Source organism: Narcine bancroftii, chromosome 1, assembly GCF_036971445.1.
Source record: "Narcine bancroftii isolate sNarBan1 chromosome 1, sNarBan1.hap1, whole genome shotgun sequence".
NCBI lineage: Eukaryota > Metazoa > Chordata > Chondrichthyes > Torpediniformes > Narcinidae > Narcine > Narcine bancroftii.
The window spans coordinates 410,195,740-410,214,995 of record NC_091469.1 but is presented as its reverse complement, the minus strand read 5'-3'; the positions used below and the strand labels follow the sequence as shown (position 1 = coordinate 410,214,995).

The 19,256-nt window shown below is 40.1% G+C and overlaps 1 protein-coding gene across 10 annotated transcripts in view; it reads right to left on the bottom strand.

Moving 5' to 3' along the window:
* The window catches only part of pals2b (protein associated with LIN7 2, MAGUK p55 family member b), a 158,799-nt gene that overhangs the window by 99,354 nt on the left and 40,189 nt on the right, over positions 1 to 19,256 (bottom strand). The window contains exon 3 of one of the 10 annotated variants that reach the window (XM_069913927.1): positions 15,008 to 15,097. The exons of 8 other annotated variants lie outside the window; for them this stretch is intronic. The gene's annotated coding sequence lies outside the window, so the exon portion shown is untranslated. Of the gene's footprint in view, positions 1 to 11,399; positions 11,550 to 15,007; positions 15,098 to 19,256 lie in introns of those variants that run through there. One more of the 10 variants, XM_069913929.1, reaches the window with a different exon arrangement.

Below are 19,256 nucleotides of genomic sequence, written 5' to 3'. Positions count from 1 at the left end.
CACTGACCTCCAGGCAGAGTGCATTTCATCTACTACTACACTCTGCTTTCTGCAGGCAAGCCCATCTGGATCCAAGCAGCCAAAGTTTCTTGGGTCCCATGGCTCATGACTTTCTCAGACTCCTTACTAAAATCTATATATTCCACATCTACCACCTAGCTTAATCAATTTCCTTTGTCATTTCTTCAAAGGGAAGATTAGCAGTATTTTGTGGTAGGAAATTAAAAGTACATAGTAACATATTTTCTGAAATGCTCCCCCAAATTGACATGTCTATGGTCTTTATATAAATATGCACGTACAGTTGGCAGTTCATACATTTCAGGAAAGTTTACTAATAACACAATGATGATAAAACAAGATTCACTATAATCTTTAAAATGTACCAGCCCGCTGCTTTTCATATTTACCACTTGCAACTTATTCTAGGTTCTTATTCACCTCCTTTCAAGCCTTTCCCAAGCCCACCTTGCCCTATACTTACATTAACCTTTAAATTGCTGTCACTTCAGAGATGCAATCGCTGAAAAAGGCATGAAACTAAAGGAGATTGAAAGGAGCTGGCATAACATAGTACTGTCATCTGGTTTCCATTCCTAGGAATAATTTTTCGACCATTAACATACACCAAAGGAAAGTTGAAGTAGCCAATTTCCCTATCGACATGTAGATATGGGAGAAAAGACAACCACCCAAGATTCAAGATTATTTTATTTTCATGTACTAAAAACAAAAAAAATTACATGAAATTCCCTTTAGATTACTGCAAGCCAGACAGATTTGCTATCAGCAGAAAATGCTCACTACCCCTTTACAGCCAGAAAAAGAAAAAGGGAGTCTCCCCCAGCGTCACTGAATGTCCCTGGCTTCGGCTCCAGTGCTCCCACAGGCACACAGCCTTCAGTCCAACAATCATTAATCCGAGCTCCAGATGAACACCTCTGCACGATCGGGAAACCTCCAGCACTTTTGGCATCCTTCCGCATCTTGGTTCCAATAACTGGTACCACTTCACCCAGTCTCCAGCTGTTAGCAGCCTGGTGAGTGTTTTCTGGCTGCAGTCACCAGCACCCCACATGGGTTCCTTGCCTCATGTCACCAACAGTCCAGCTGTGTGCTCTTCCGCCGCAGAGCCTCTCACTGATCCACCACCATGGTCAGCATCCCCATGTTCTCCAAGAGGAAGCCTTCTGGGAGTACATGGAGACCCTGCTTGTGCAGCACCCAAGGCCAGCATCAAACCAGGGTTCCTGGAGCTGTGAATCAGCTGTAATAATTGCTACACCACAAAGTCATCCACAACCTCTCCCTAAACTAACATATAAAAAAAGATGAGAACTTATTTTACTGCTGCTTGTGGAGGCTTATTGTGTACCAACTAACCACTACTGAAGTTGGAGTGTTATTGCTGGTATTACATGCAAAAAAAATATTTAATCAACTGTAAAGATCCATTTTATAATATCCACATACAGTAATTGTAACACTTTCATTCTCTTTCAGTGATCTCCTGTTTAATCTTCCACCTGATCATTGCTCTCTGTATATCATCATCTACCAGCTCCTACTACTTCACCTCAAGATTCATCTATGTCAACTTTAAAAAAATCTTCCTTCATCTCCAAAGCTACTACCTCCTCACAGTGATCATGTTATTAAAATCCAAATTAATTGCTCTGGAATTCATCACTTAGGCTCTTCACTTATGTATCGCCTAATTCCAGTACTCCGTTATGCCACCTCCTTTCAATCTCCTTTAGTTTCATGCCTTTTTCAGCGATTGCATCTCTGAAGTGCCTGGAGATGTTTCTCTACACCACAATGGCTTTTTAGCTATGAATTATTGTTTCAGAAATGATGGAATAAATTATTAATTTTATATGAAATTGTCCAGGGATTATAAATAAAGTGATTTATATTATACCAAAGAGAATAAATAAATAATAAAAGACTGGAGTGAAGAAAATGTTGAAAAAGTAAATAGTGATTTTATGAAAATAATGCTACGAAATGTTCAATAGTGTGAAGACCCAGTACAGAGCTCATTTCCACAATACTTTGTACCAATATCCACTTAGCCAAGACTTTTTTTTAAAAATCAAGCGTGTACCTTTATACTAACCAAATGGCTGAATTCATTTGTGGCCATATTCTTCATGGATATATGTTAATGGCTATCTTGTGATCTTCCAAAATGTAATGAGGTAGGATAAATTTCAGTCTCTGATTAACATTAATCATTTTAATAAATATTTTATCATTTAATAAGTTAGTTTGGTTGGTTGGTTACTGGGGCATAAAGGCAACACATTGGCATTTTAAACACGCATGGTTATTTGAGACAAAAATCCTGCTGATTTAAGTTGGAGTCAAGAAGATGAAAGGATTTATAATGGTTTTTGAGATACCGAAAACAATAGGTATTATTTCAGAAGCACCTGTATAAACGCACGGTCATTTTAGCTCTAAGGAGAGCAGACCTCACAGAGGCATGTGGATTTAAATGTTTTTAGCACATCTGTGTCAAAAGGCTGGATGAACTTCAAAGACAATAATGATGTCATATACCATGTCTTCTCTTTGGCTTGGCTTCGTGGACGAAGATTTATGGAGGGGGTAAAAGTCCACGTCAGCTGCAGGTTCGTTTGTGGCTGACAAGTCCGATGCGGGACAGGCAGACACGGTTGCAGCTGCTGCAGGGGAAAATTGGTTGGTTGGGGTTGGGTGTTGGGTTTTTCCTCCTTTGCCTTTTGTCAGTGAGGTGGGCTCTGCGGTCTTCTTCAAAGGAGGTTGCTGCCCGCCAAACTGTGAGGCGCCAAGATGCACGGTTTGAGGCGATATCAGCCCACTGGCGGTGGTCAATGTGGCAGGCACCAAGAGATTTCTTTAGGCAGTCCTTGTACCTTTTCTTTGGTGCACCTCTGTCACGGTGGCCAGTGGAGAGCTCGCAATATAACACGATCTTGGGAAGGCGATGGTCCTCCATTCTGGAGACGTGACCCACCCAGCGCAGCTGGATCTTCAGCAGCGTGGACTCGATGCTGTCGACCTCTGCCATCTCGAGTACTTCGACGTTAGGGATGAAAGCGCTCCAATGGATGTTGAGGATGGAGCGGAGACAACGCTGGTGGAAGCGTTCTAGGAGCCGTAGGTGATGCCGGTAGAGGACCCATGATTCGGAGCCGAACAGGAGTGTGGGTATGACAACGGCTCTGTATACGCTTATCTTTGTGAGGTTTTTCAGTTGGTTGTTTTTCCAGACTCTTTTGTGTAGTCTTCCAAAGGCGCTATTTGCCTTGGCGAGTCTGTTGTCTATCTCATTGTCGATCCTTGCATCTGATGAAATGGTGCAGCCGAGATAGGTAAACTGGTTGACCGTTTTGAGGTTTGTGTGCCCGATGGAGATGTGGGGGGGGCTGGTAGTCATGGTGGGGAGCTGGCTGATAGAGGACCTCAGTTTTCTTCAGGCTGACTTCCAGGCCAAACATTTTGGCAGTTTCCGCAAAGCAGGACGTCAAGCGCTGAACAGCTGGCTCTGAATGGGCAACTAAAGCGGCATCGTCTGCAAAGAGTAGTTCACGGACAAGTTTCTCTTGTGTCTTGGTGTGAGCTTGCAGGCGCCTCAGATGGCAGTCTCTTCAATATACCATGTGACATGAAAGATTTGGACGAAATATATTAGCGACATGATAGACAACAAGGTCAGTTTAAGGAAGCTCACCATTCTGTTCAGATGCAGAAATGACCAGCAATAAATTTTTCCTGAAAAAGGGGAAAAGCTGCCTATCTGTTACTCCTAACAAAAGGGGAACACAATAAATAGATTTCAAAAGAGAAGCCTACTTCTGACTGTCTCTTTAAGATAAAGAAGACAGTTTAATCATTTGGAAAACAGATTCCAAAAGTCTTCATTAGAAAGAAGCTTTGATCTTTGAACAGGACGCGTCTATTCACAGGAGATACATATGTGGTCAGATGGTCACTTCTGCTTGAAGAATATCTCTCAATGACGACTCATCAAAAGAATTGAGAGTTTAAAGAGGCCTGATATGATGTTTAAAAGTGCTTTATAATTATTTCTGAACTGGAAATTTTTTTCAAGCACGACTAAAATTATGCTGAAGTTTTAAAATTTGACTTTTCAAAGTGGGACTTTATTACACACATAACACTTGTACTTAGTGGGGTTAAATTTAGAGTTATGTTTAGAGATAAGTAAGAAATGTTATGATATTAATAGTTTAATAAAACTATTATTTTGAATTTATCATTGTCTGGTGAATTTTCCATTGCTGTTCCTTTGTTCATACTAACAAAGTCCCTTTAGTCTCAAACAAAATTAAAAGGGTTGTTAGTTTGTAACACATCTTATATATAGTACAAGAGTGCACAGTTACAGAGAGAAAGAGACATCAGTTGGTACAGAAACAAGGCTTGATATGATACAAGAAATAAATAATTTGAACTATATGTCTTTACATTTGGATTGTACAATCTACATGGGTTACATCCACAATGTGTTGGAAAAGCAGATAGCTCAGTCTAATTTCACAGGATCGTAAAGCCATTTATACAAGATATTTTATTCAACCCTGATTCCTGTCCACTTTAGACTTGCTGACAAACACTTCAAATTAATAGGCTTCAGGGCATAAACAGTTGTTAATGCAAAATGGTTTCAATCTGTTTGGTAAACATACTATAGTACTTTCCTAGCCTGGGAAAAGATAGCTGGCAACAACTCATCAATCAACTTATTAATCAAGAACTGGCCATTATTTTTCCGAAGCAAAAAACAGAAAATGCTGGGAAATGTTCTCAGCACATCATGTAGCATCTGTGGAGAATTAAAGTTCCGATTCTGGTTCTTTCCTGAAGTGCACGATTTCCCAGCATATTGTCAATCCTTAAAATAAAAAGATGAAAACACTTTCTTTTGCTTTGCCATCTCAATATTAATACATTGTTTTTCAGAGGAGCTTTATGAAAGACATCTTGTAAAATTATGCCTGGATGTTTTGTGAAATATCAGCCACACTGCACTACATTGATGCCATTACTCAATGGAAATTACAGTACATTTTGGAACATTCAAAAGCAAGAGTCAAAAACCTTACAACCAAGTGCATTTTAGCAATTCCAGGCTATATTCATTCCGCTAATGGATTCCCCATGAAACAACGCAGAAATATTTTAGTTCCATGTATTTTGCTTAATGATGGTAATTACTGAAAATATGTTTTAGTTATTTAAAAAAAACTTTTAAGAAAGGTTTCTGAAAGTTGGAAACACTCAGACACTGAAAAATCTATATTATGTACACTGTTTGACCAGCTGAGTATCTCCAGCATGGTGTTTTCACTGAAAAGTCTTGATGGTTTGGTCTCAGGAATGAAGCTGTCAATTGCCACATCTTATTGGGGGCTTTGGATTGGACCAACCATGCAGTACAGCTTGATGCAAAAGATGCTACAGCAGCTCAAATCTAGGACCCTCTAGAAAAGATCAGTTTTCCAGATTCAGCCAAATCATCCATGGAAGCAATGAACAGCCATCCACCTGAAACATTAATTCTGCTCCCCTCTCCACAATGCTGTGACCCACGATTCCAGCAATTTAATTTTTATAGTCTGACATTGGTGTACAATTACATTATAGTAAAATGTATAATTAAGTTATTTTTGTGCTAAGATATCTTTATACATTTATGGAATACTAAAAGTCAATGACTTAAGATTTTTTGCATTCAATTTTAGATATCTTTTTATAAAATGTCCTAAGTTCTCAAGGAGCCAGGATGATGCAAGAAATTAACCAAACCACAATCAGTGAAGATTGGTAAGAGCATCTCTTCCACAATTCTTAGCCCCCTGCTCTACTCACGTTAAACCTACAACTGTATGCTCGGTATGACAACAACATCTACAAATTTGCCAACGATACCATGGTAGTGGGTTGTATAAAGGAAGGTGATGAGTCACCATTCAAAATGGAGACTGAAAGCTTGGCTGAATGGTACACCTACGACAACCTTGGACTCAATGTCACCAAAACTAAGGAGCCAATTGTTGACTTCAGGAAAGGAAAGCCAGAGGATCTGGGATGAGAGAAGATGAGCAATTTAAGTTCTTGAGAGTCACTATCTCAGAGGATCTTTCCTGGACCCAACACACCAATGGCATCGTGAAGAAAGCACGTGAGCACCTCTACTTCCTCAGGAGTTTGCGGAGGCTTGGAATGTCATTGGAAACCTTGGAAAATATCTAAAGATCTGTTGTTGACAGGCTGCATCATGGTCTGATATGGTGACACCAATACCCCTGAGCGTAAAGCCATTCAAAAGGTAGTGGACTTAGCCCAGGACATCATAGGCAAAATCCTCCCCACTATTGGGTACATCTACAGGAACACTGCCGTCGGAGAGCAGCAGCAATCATCAAAGACTCACACCACCAGCACATGCTCTGTTCTCACTGCTGCCTTCAGGAAAGAGCTCGAGGTGCCACAAGACTCACACCACCAGGTTCAGGAACAGCTGCTACCCCTCCACCATCAAACTCCTCAACAATAAACTCAATCAGAGACTCGTTTAAGGACTCTCACTTGTGCACTTTATTGGTTTTCTTTTTTATTCTCTGTGTTCATTGTTTGCTTGCAGATCTTTGTTTACATGCTTACATTGTGTAGTTTTTTTAAAACAATACCAATTAGTGATAATTCTGCTGCACCCGCAGGAGAAAGAATCTCAGGGTTGTATGTGATGTTATGTATGTACTCTGACAATAAATGTGAAAGGTCCATAATTATTTAGTGGAGGTGATTTGGTTTAATAATTTTGTCATGCTAATAAGTAGAAAGCTTTGAATGTTGTAAAACCAAAGAAATCCTGAACAGAGATAGGGTATCACCATGTTGTTGGCTGCTGAAAGGAGGCCTTGGGGTGTAACATATATTAGATAGCCTATAAATTTTAAATTTAAATATAAAGCAAGGTAACAGGCCTTTCTGGCTCACAAGCCCGTGCCACCCAATTACACCCAAATTAACCTAAAATCTCTTACACTCTTGGATGGTAGGTGAAAATTGGAGCATCCAGAGGAAACCCACACAGGCACAAGGAGAACGTTCATACTCATTACAGACAGCGCCAGATTCAAACCCAAGTTGTTGGTGCTGTAATAGCATTGCACTAACCACTATACGAGGCTCACTGTGCTGCCCTGTGCAGCCTTGGGATGCCATGTAATTAATGCTCATTCAAATAAGGGCTCTACAAGAGAAGAGGGAGAAAGTCATTGAGACTGTAACAAGAATTAAAAGGGATCCAAAGTTCAAGTAATTTGCCAAGCAATCCAAGTGCAATGGATGATGCACAAGATGGTTAGGGTGGAAGAATGAGGAATGCTGGGCTGTTAATCACTTTCCTGAGCAGTCAGTTATGGAGTTTGGGAAAGGAAGAGTCAAGGAATGGATATGCAGAACAACAATTCAGCTTTCTAGCGATGCATTGGAAGAAAATACTGAAAACTTCATCTGGTATAAACTGCGGCACCGATGTTTCATGTGCTTTCAATTGTTCACTTAAAAGTTTTTTAGACGCATAGTGAATGTGTGAGGAATAATAAGTGTGAAAGTGAGAGAGTGGTAAATAAAATATCAAATAGGGGTAAGACATGGTGACTTGGAGCCAGAAAAGACAAATATTAACAGAGAAATAAAATACAATAGAAAAAGAGGATGAAAACAAGCAATGACACTACTGGAAGTGAAATAAAACAGGCAGCATCTGAGAAAGAAGCAAAGGTAACCAATTAAAGAAAATGTCTTTTCATTAGAAAAACTCTGAGAATAGCTTTCCACTTACTGCTCTCTCCAAACTGGCTTAATAAGTATTTCCAACACTACTCTTTTTTGGTATCGGAGGGAAATTTGAAAAATTGCATATTATTGCTGGATTCATTAATTAATAAAATAAATCATTTTAATTTTAAACTGGTCAGTAAATCCTTGAGACACATAACTATTAAGTTGCACTTGCAACTTCACCACTTCAATCAACCAGTTGGTTGCATTTGCTGTTTAGTTGGAGAGCAGATATAATTCTGTGATACCATGATTCCATCTAAAAGCTGATCAACACCAGAGTATTTTTACTAAGTTTGTCATTAGCTTTTGCTTCAGTTGCATCTGTCATCTTTTTAATTCTCATAACAGGGTCAGCTTCATCACATCTGTTGCAATTCAGTTCTTTGTTCATAAGCAGTGCTACATTTTATATTTTGCCAAGTACAAATTCCCCAAAACCCAGCAGCAATAGAAATTCACCAAGACAAAAAATCAAAAGTTGCTTTTAATTTTCTTTAAACATAAAAGCAGAATCAAACTTTAACTTATTACTATTAACTTAACCCCCTTCTAATTCTAAGCGCATGTGTGTAAGGTGTGTATATTCAGGAAAGTTCTTTGATTCATAGTCCAATCTTGAACCTCTCCAAGTTCACTGGTGGTATCAGGCAATTCTTATACTGTACACAGAATTTAACATTTATGAACTTACACCAGATGTGAAGTGTAAGTATCTGTTTGTGAAGTGACCTGCACTGAACCCCCACAACCTCTCTTTTGAAGACATATTTCTATATAATAAATATAACCCATAACAAGAGATTTAAATGTACATATTTTACCTATTATTATGATTCTTATTAAATTTAATTTTTAAAATGTATTTTGCACAATTTCTTTGTTGGTTGCTTGAATTTCAGATACTAGGAATTTTACTGTATATTCATCCTACTCAGATACAACCTTACTTTTCTTCCTCTTGATCCTGAAATACTATACAACATCTTAGAATTCTCATTAATTTTATTTATCAAGGATATTTAATCTCTCAAGTTCTCTCCTACAATCTCCAGATTCCTTACTACATCTAAAATCTGTTAACCTTGGTTAACAATATCTTGAGTGTCTGAACTACCACAGCCCTTGGATAGGAATTCTAAGATTCACACCCTTAGGGTCAAGAAATCCTAAACAACCAGCTATTTATTTTGAGACTATGACCCTGGATTTAAGATATTCTGTAGATTAAGCATCAGCTCCACACCAAGTTTACAGTACACAAAAATGCTGGAGAAACTCAGCAGGTTATGCAGAAGTAAAAAGCAGTCAACATTTCAGGAATGTCAAAAATCAGGCATACACCTGAATAAAAAGTGTTGGGGTGGGGGGGGGGGGGGGGTGGGGGGGAAACCAAAGGGGAAGGGGGTGGAGCATAGGCTAGCAGCTAAGAGGTGTTAGGTGGATATAGTTGGGAGGGTAGAAGAGAAAGAAGCTGACAAATGATAGAGAGGGCAGAGAGCTAAGAAAGATAGCTCTCTGATAGAAGGGTGGGGAGTAGGAGGAAGGGAAAGAGAGACCACTACAGATTCACTTGCAAGAACTGTTTGGGGCCCCAAATAGTGGTGAGGAAAAGCATGCAAGTACAAGTGCAGCACTTCTTGCAGTCAAGGTGGCGATTGGTGCGGTGAGATGAGTGGACAAGGGAGTTGCGGAGGGAGTGATCCCTACTGAATGCGAGAGGGGAGGGAAAGATGTGCCTGGTGGTGGAGTCCCATTATAGGTGGCAACAATTGTGAAAAATAACATGTTGGATGAAGAGACTGGTGGGCTGGTAGGTGAACAATGTGAACCCTGTCCTTTTTACATCTGGGAGAAGAAAGGGGGTAGGGCAGATGTGTGAGAAATAGAGAAGATGCAGGTGAGGGCTAAGTTAATGGGAGTAGAGGAAAGGCCATGTTTTCTAAAGAAATCTCAATAATCTGGAAGGCCTTATCCTGGGAGCACATGCAGTGGAGACAGAGGAATTGTGACAAAGGAATAGAATCCTTATTAGATATAGCATGGGAAGAATAGTAGTCAGGGTAACTGTGGGAGTTAGTGGGTTTATAAAGGATGACTGTAGATACTTTGTCTCCTGAAATGGAGACAGATCAAGAAAGGAGAGATGGACTAAGTCAGTATGGAAGCTGCTTTCCACCTATTACTCTCACCTGTTAGCCTGTGATCCTCCCATTTCCTCCTCTTCCCACCTTTTTATTTAACCATATGCCTGATTTTCGACAATCCCGATTAAAGGCTCAAGCCCGAAATGTTAACTGCCTTTTACTTCCCATGAATGCTGTGTGACCAGCTGAATGCCTACAGCATGTTTGTGTATTCCACCAGAACCTGGCATCTGCACGTTCCTTGTTTACATCCACACTCTTTCAATGAATGCCCTCAAAAATTTTAAGTTTCAATCAGATCACCTCCAATTCTCAATCCTGAAGGAGCACACTCCAGTCTACACTATTAGTAACAAACCCATCATTCCAGGGATCAATTCAGTGAAAGGGGAGAAGTATCAGAAAGAACAGATGGCAAAACAAAAATATTACAACAAGAATTCTGGAAAACCAACAGCACATTGCACAGATACTGTTTTTAGTGATTAAAAAAAAGTTTTAATATAGAGTGTATAATTAAATAATGTCACCCCTTCCAGTAGACCTCACACTAAAGTATATGATATCTAATACAGAAAAAGCTACCCTTTGTACAAGATAAATGTTTGTTCTGCTTGGAGAGGAGTTTCCATCAGATAATTAATATCTACCTTGACATTGGTGTTTCATACTTCCAGCACACAGCATCATTTTAGATTTGATCTAAATATTTATACATGAGACTGAAGGATCACTAACAGAGAAGAACTTTGGTTCTCTCTGCTGCCGGACACTTACAAATTAGAAATTTCCATAATCTACAGCAAGAGAAATATGACCAAATAATATTCTCTAATGGGATCTGCTGACAGGTGGAACTCTGGGACATTTGCAGTATGAATACTCTCATAGAATCACAAACACACCAGAGCAGGTGAAAAACATCCTCTTTACAAATCTCATCTGTGCTCCATTAGTACAAGTATTGCACAACTGTTATAAATTGCTTTGACAACCACAGACATTCAAAATAAATGTTTCATCTCAAGCATTCAACTCTTCTTTCAGCACTAGGCAAAACATAAAAAGACCACAATACATTTGGCATGACCTTGGACAAAATGAAATATGATTCACTGCCTTACAACATTCCATTCTTAAACTAATTTAGATGTCAACAAGATCTTATCGAACCAACAAGTTTTGCATTTATCATGCAATATAGATAAAAATTAAGACCGTAAAAGTACTATAAATTTATATTCACCCTTGGTTGTAAGCTCTTGATAAAATACAAAGAATAATTATACCAAAATTAAGTAACAATGAGCACACCAACCTCTAGTCAGACAAATAAAATAACATGAAGCAGAAAGAATAAATGTATCATCTAAAAAAATGGTACACTACCTTTCCTTAGAAGAATTTAATGCAACTGAGACAATAACTCCAAAATTATTATTTTTAAAAATTGAAAAATAAAGTCTGTAATGACCATGGTGTAATCATTCAGATCCCCAGCTGAATTCTTGACCACAACTCAATCCACTAACTAGAGCCATCCTGCAACCTTTCTTCAGCCTCCCACAACTACTCCCTTTGTTGTGATCTTTGGATCCTTTCTTTTTAGGACTGTCTGCATGAAGGCACAAGGAGCACACCCAGATGATCTGACTTGCCAAAATGTTGTCTTGGGAAAGAACGATAGGCGTTCCTTATCTTGGTGTAGCAGTGATCAAGTGAGCTGGAACCTCTGGTACAGCAGATTACATGCTGGTGGTAATTGGCCAGGGAACCATATACTTGATCTGTACAGGAGGGGTGGGGGGGATGGGTGCCAGTGCATTCACATTTCAATTCTACTCTGGCCCTCTTCCATAACTCTTTTTCTCGTACAATGACAAGTGCTGCTTCCTGCACTCATTCAAAACCTTTATTGCTTTTACTGCCAATTTCCCCCACTCCAATCTTCAAATAGTCAATCTCTGACTCTACCTTCCCTTTCTGAATTTTGCCAACTCCATCTCAGGGGCTGAATTGAATTGTTTTACTTTCATGAGGACTAAAACACTTAGTTTTGCGTGCTATTCAGGTAATTCAACTCATACAGCAGGTAGTGCAATATAACACGTACAAATTAAATACAGCACAAGGAGGAGTGCTACAATGGTCAAATAGTGTAAGATATTAAATAAAAGTACAGTTATAAATGACATTGCAAAGATCTTCTTTTGCCAGTATGATATCCATTCAAGTATCTGATGACAATAGGAAACAAACAGTCTTAAAACTAAATTACATTACTGATTAATATTAATGCTCCAGGTTTATCAAAGTAGACTATCTCACCCCAGTTCCTCTAAAGCTCCATTTCATTCTCTCAATTCCTGCATCTTGGTATCTGCTCCAATGACAAGACTTTCATCAATGATGCCAAAGATACCTTCCTTCTTTCCTAACTGCAGTTTCTCTTCAATAGTTGAAAGAGCCATCAACCGCATCCCAACAATGCATTCTTCTGCTCTTGCCTATTTTCATCAACCAGAACAAAGATAGGGTTCTCCATTCCTCACATTCCACTTCATCAGGCTCTGTATTCAACAGATCATCCTTCACAATTTCCTCCACCTTCAACAAGATCCATATCATTCACTTTTTGTCCCATGCATCATTCCAAAGTCACTATTCCTTTTGTGACTTTGCTCTTCCATCTCTAGCAACCATCCCCAATTTTCTAACCCTTTTCCATGCAACCACAGTAAATGCAACATCTGCTCTTTAGCTTAATACATGCCCACATTCAGGGACCTAAATAGCTGACACACAAGTTCACTCGCACTTGTTCCAGCCGTGCACTTAACTCAAATATGGTTCAATGTGCAATGGAGAAACCACATCACACTGAAATGTACAAGTGAATAAAACTTGGGTCACTGTACAGTGTAAACGCAGTTCACTTTCAGACTGCAAATAAATTGAACAAGCAAAAGAAAGTCTAACGGGTTAAAGTTTCAGTCTTAAAAACATACCATTCCTTCCCATCTTGTGAAGGAACACTATTGGAAGGCAGAAATTTACAGCACAAAATAAATCAAGGACAATCAACAGCCAAGACATTCTTGATCATTTACAAATACAGTTGTCACTTGCTCAGTCAACATTTATTACCAACCTCAAATTATAATCTGTTGGTTTCCAGGTTATTTGAAAGGACAATTCAGAGTCACTAACGTCAATGGGTTTGGAATCAAGAGTTGGTAAAGAAGGAAAATTTCCTGCTGTGAAACACATCAGCAGGCAAGAAGTGGAACTTATCGTTACCATGACATTAGTAGCATTTAATTCAAAAATTACTCAATAGCCAACACTTAAAAATTCACCAGCTATGGAGGGATTCAAACTTGTATCCCCTGACAAACAGTCCAAGCTTTTGGATAATAGATCAGTAACTTATCAGTATGTAAACACACACCTATAACTTTGAAGAAACTAACATTAGGCATTTAAAAAAAAGCAACTTGTTTTCCCAGAACCAATGCCAGTGTGAAAGAAAACTTTGGTTTTTGTTGGTAATTCAATCTCCCAATTTTCAACAGGACAAAACATCAATCCAGATACAGAATCATTGGAACAGATATATTTTTTTTTTAAATGGTTAAAAGGTCCTTCAATCCCCTTATGCTCTTTTTAGCTCACACCAGAGTGAATAAAGCAACATTCTGCATTTATATCCTCAACTGTTGAGCATAATGAACACTGCAATAAATTTCAAAATACAGCTTTAAAACCATAGTAAAGCACAAAATGCAAATATTAAGAAAAAGTACTCAGCTGATCACTGCAAGTTGCTGAGCACCAGATTTGATTAGTAATGGACATCTGTTGTAATCAAAAGAGATGAATCAGCAGGTGACCTCTGAATGCATTAAATTTGAATCTATATTGTTAATAAACAAAATGTTGAGCGAATGCGTATTCTTTCGACTTCTGGTATGCAGATCTACATAGAGGGGTTTCTGGGATAGGAATGGCAGAAGGAAATCAAACTTGGAGCAAGTTTTCCATGCATTTTTCAAGCGAGTAATACTAAAATGTTTCATAGCATTTATTTAAAGACCAAATATAATATATATTATATTAGTTTAATTATAGTTGGGGGATTATTCAATGAATCAAAAATTATAACAAGATATATGTAGAGTGATACAATATAGATAGCAATAGAAAACAGAGGATTCCTCTATCTCGGGAGACAAGCTTTCTTCCGACATATATTAGAAACCCACCAACTCCCACAACTACCTCAACTACACTTCCTCACACCCTGTCCTCTGCAAAGATTCTATTCCCTTCTCGCAATTTCTCCATCTCATCTGTTTCCAAGAGTCTTCCAGTCCAAATCATTTGAAATGTCTGCCTTCTTCAATAAACATGGCTTCCCCTCCACCACCATCAGTTCAGCCCTCTCCTGCATCTCCTCAATTTCCCGCTCATCTGCCTGAGTACCATCTGTCCCCAGATGCAACAAACACAGGATTCTGCTCGTCCTTATCTATCACCCCACCAGCCTCCACACAATATGCTCTTGAATTTCTGACACTTATAAGAGGATCCCAGTACCAGACACATCTTCCCTCTCTGCCTTCCGTAGGGACCGCTCCCTTCGTGACTCCCTCGTGCACTCATCTCTCCCTATGAATATCCATCACCACCCCCCCCACCCCCACCAAACCCGGCACATTCCCCTGTAGCCACAGGAGGTGCCACACGTGCTCACACCTCCTCCCTCACCACAGTCCAGGGCCCCAAACAGACCCTTCAAGTGAAGCAACACTTCACTTGTGTATCTGCAGGATTGCAGGATTGATTTACTACATCCAGTGCTCCCTTTGTGGCCTTCTCTAAATCAGAGCGACTAGTTGCAGACTGGGAGATCGCTTCATTGATGACCTTCGCTCTGTCTGCGCCAGTGACAGGGACCTCCCAGAGGCAGGTCTGTGTCCCACTTCCATACTTACATGCATGTCCATGACGTCATGTACTATCCCACCAAGACCACCTGTAAATTGGAGGAGCAACACGTGATTTTCCATCTGGGCACTCTCCACCTGGAAGGCATTAACAGTGATTTCTCCAGTTTCTGTTAATCGGTTCTCCTTTCTCCCTCCATTCCCTTCTGACCTTTTCCCTCAGCTCTCCACCCCCTTTCCTCTTTATTCATCTAGCCATCCCTCCCTCTGCTTGCTGCTGTGCCCTTCCTCCCTTCTCCACCTATTACCTCTTGCCTTTGTGACCATGCTCCTCCCCCCCTTTAGCTTTTTATTCAGATGCCTGCTGCCATTTTTCCATACTTTGAAGGTTCAAACCAAAAACGTCTTTGCTACAAAAAGGACACTGTTTGATCTTATGAGTTTCTCCAGCATTGTGTTTTCACTTTAACCACAGTGTCTGCAGACGTTCATGTTGTACCTCCAGAAGATTCTGACCTAATGGAGAAATTGGCTTACAGTAGTTGTCTGGAACAAAACATTTACATAACCTGGGGATTGTATAACTTAAAAGGATTTGAGCTTTATGTAACTAATGGAAATGAATCCAATTGCACAGCAATAAGTTCAAGTTTACTATCATCTGACTGTACATAAACAACCAGAGCCCTAGGAAATTCCAGAAATCAGTTACACTTATAAAAGAAATAGAAGACTTGCATTACAAGGAGTTTTTAAGAGCTCAACCAGTCTTAATCCTTGTAACTAATGAAGTATAACATAGGAAACACTGGAGCCAATTTGCACAAGGTAAACTCCACAAGCAGTAATGTGGTAATGGTAATTTAACATGATTTAATGATATTAATTGAAACATAAACATTGGCCAAAACACTGGTCAAACTTTCTTCCATGAAACAAGGACATGATCTTTTGCGACTTCCTGAGTGTGCAGATGGGGTAATTGGATTCACATCTAACTTAAAGACAACATACTTCCTCAGAATTATTCAGGAATGTCAGTCTATATCTGGGCACTTAATTCTCTGGAGTTGGACAAAACTCAACTTTCAACATGGAAGTAGGCGATATGAACCCAGCCCCAGTTAGCACAATTTGGGGGAGATGGGGAGGAGAGAAAATAAGAAAAATCAATATTTTAAATCCAAAAGTAGATAGCACAAAATCATCTCCATCTGGAAGAAAAGGACAATAGAAGTAATAGTGCTCTATTATTTCACCACATAGCTTGGCAATGTGAAGGAAACAGCCCTTGAACCTTTTAGAGGCAATTTGCTCACCATACAATTAAGTTATAAAGCATTAAGTATTTAAACATTAATGAATACAGTGATGACAGCCTCTTCAGTTAAAGAACCACAGCTCTATCCACTGAACATTTTTAAGTTAATTGTAATAGTTTAATTTGAATAATATATAATACATATTCAGACTAATCAATCTTTCAGGTTGCTGCAAAGAATAAATGTAAACAGGGTGAAGTAAGAGAGGTTAATTGGATCAAGGTATAGAGATGTCATTAAGTAAGCATTTTAAAGGTCACATAGCTATGGGTTTTATATTTCTATTATTAACATCTGCCCACACATCTAATCCAAATTGTCCATTATGGTGATGTAATCAGAGTGTTCCAAAAGTTAAAAGGAATGGAGTAACCTACAGTGTGACATGTTTATGTCGCAGCTGGTGTTAAACAAAAATATGCAGAGAGGTGAAAAAGGGAAGAACTAATTTGAGTGAGGGGAGTCAATGTACACAAACACAAAGAGAGGAGTAAAATTGATACGATGAAGCAGTGAAACATAGGAAACAAAGCTGAAGTGAATAGGGTTAGTATGGGGGGAGGGGAAATAAAGGAATGATAGGAAATAGAATTTAGGGAGGAAAAAAAAGAAAAAAGGTAATGACAGGGGGTAGTGAGTGCATCAGGAAGGGGACAGACTATCAAATGTAAAGTGCACCAGAATCAAAGTAAGAAGTGACTAGATTAAGTCACACAGGATTTTACTGGAGTCAACCAAAATTTGGTTATCATATTTTCATGTAACTGAATGGGTGCGGTACCAAGATTAGACACAGTTACCCAAATGATGATGCAACGATAACGGAAACTTGGCTCAAAAAATAAAAGGGCAGGACTAAACTTTAAATATTTATGAATACAAAATGTGCTATAGAAAGACAAGGAACAAAAGAAAGCAAGGGGTGGAGCATTGATTAAAGGGAATATAGTGATGGACAGAGAAACAAAAGGGACAAAGGCAGGATCTGCCTGGATAGCGCCATGAATGTGGCATAGATGGTCACCAATAATTGGGTGAAATGTGACAGAAACGAGTATCCAGAGAGATTACCAAATGTAAAAAAATACACGTCAATTATATTGGATAACTTCAATTATCTCAATGTAACCTGGAATGTAATAAAGCTAAGGACATAGATGGGAAAGTTTCTAAAATGTGTCCAGGATAATCTATAATGACATGTTTCTGGTCCAATGAGCAAGGAGGTTTTATTCATTCTGATTTTGGGGATCAGACAGTTCATGTGTAACAAGTTTTGGTAAGGGAATATTTCACTCGTGATCACAAGATTTGGGTTTAGAGGCAGCAATCCCAAGTAAAAAGTCAATTGAAGGAAGGCCAATTTCAATGCGATAAACAGTGGGTCCAAATGTTGAAAAGTAAAATTAGTAGAACAAAGGGTTGCCTTTAAGGAAGATATGATTCAAGTACAATTGAGTACAAGTTATGTAATGGAAGGAAAAGGAAGATAATGTAGCCAACCGCTCCAAAGAAACACACACACACACACACACACACACACACACACACACACACACACACACACACACACACACACACACACACACACTTGTGGCAGGTTAAGCTCTCTTTATTAGGGCTGGAAAGGCTGCAAGTTCCCAGTTTTTGCTGATTGACTAAATCACCCACGCATAGGAATGCCCTTCTTCCCCAACCTGTTTCTGCTGAGTTAGCTGGGCAGCTTGACCAATGCCATTTTAGGGCTGTTGGTCTGATGCTGCCCCAGCTTCTAACCCCGCCGGTTCATTCTCCTGGGAGTCGCTTTAGCGATCTCTGTCTGCATCTGCTGCCACACGATGTGCTGGCCTGATCTGTACAATTGCAGGCTGCCACATGACCCCCCACCCCCAGAACCAGCGTAACCGTCTATTGTGACCGTATGTATAGACCCCAAAGTCTTTTGTGGTCTGCTTCTGCGTCGAGGAGTTGGTGTCTCCACTGGTTCTGCTGGGTCTGTGTGGGCAGGCTTGAGTCTATCTGGAATGAAAACCTCTGGTTTACCACCAATGTCCAGCTCGAAGGTGGCTCCATTGTTCCGGATGACTTGAAAGGGATCTTCATAGGCTTCTGCAGTGGTAAATGGTGGGGTCCTCTGCGTACAAACACGTACTCACTGACCTTGAGTTCTTTGGGGATGTTGGACTTGGCTTGACTGTGTCTAGAGGGTGGTATCGGAGCCAGATTACCCACCTTTTCACACAGCCTGTCCAGGAAGGTGGTTGTCTCCTCCTGCTGTCCTCTAGCCTGTGGAACGAAATCCCTGGGAACCGTGAGTGGGGCTCCATAGACGAGTTCAGCGGAGGATGTGTGGAAGTCTTCTTTCGGTGCTGTTTGGATGCTCAGTAATGTGCATGGTAGCTCGTCCACCCTGTTGGAGCCCTTGAGTCTGGTCATGAGCATGGTCTTGAGGTGCCTGTGGAAACACTCCACCATGCCGTTGGTTTGCAAGTGGTATGCCGTCGTATGGTGTAGCTGAGCACCCCACAGGTTGGCAATGTCGGTCCACAAACTGGAGGTGAACTGTGCACTTCGGTCAGAAGTGATGTGCTGTGGCAGTCCGAATCTTGGAATCCAGGATGAGAGGAGTGCTTTGGCTCAGGACCTGGTGGTATTGCTTCTTGCCACCAGGTGAAGCGGTTGACCACTATGAACAGGTAGTGGAAACCCTGGGAGACTGGCAAAGTTCTTACTATGTCCACGTGAATGTGGTCAAACCTGCGTTCTGTTGGGTCGAAAGGCTGTGGGGGTACCTTGGTGTGTCGCTGCACTTTGGCTGTTTGGCACTGCGTACACACCTTGGCCCATCCCCAGACCAGTTTCTGCAATCCATGCCACACGTACTTGCTGGCCACCAGCCGGACCATAGTCCTGATGGATGGGTGTGCCAGCCCGTGGATGGAACCAAAAACTCGGACGCCTCCATGCCATTGGGA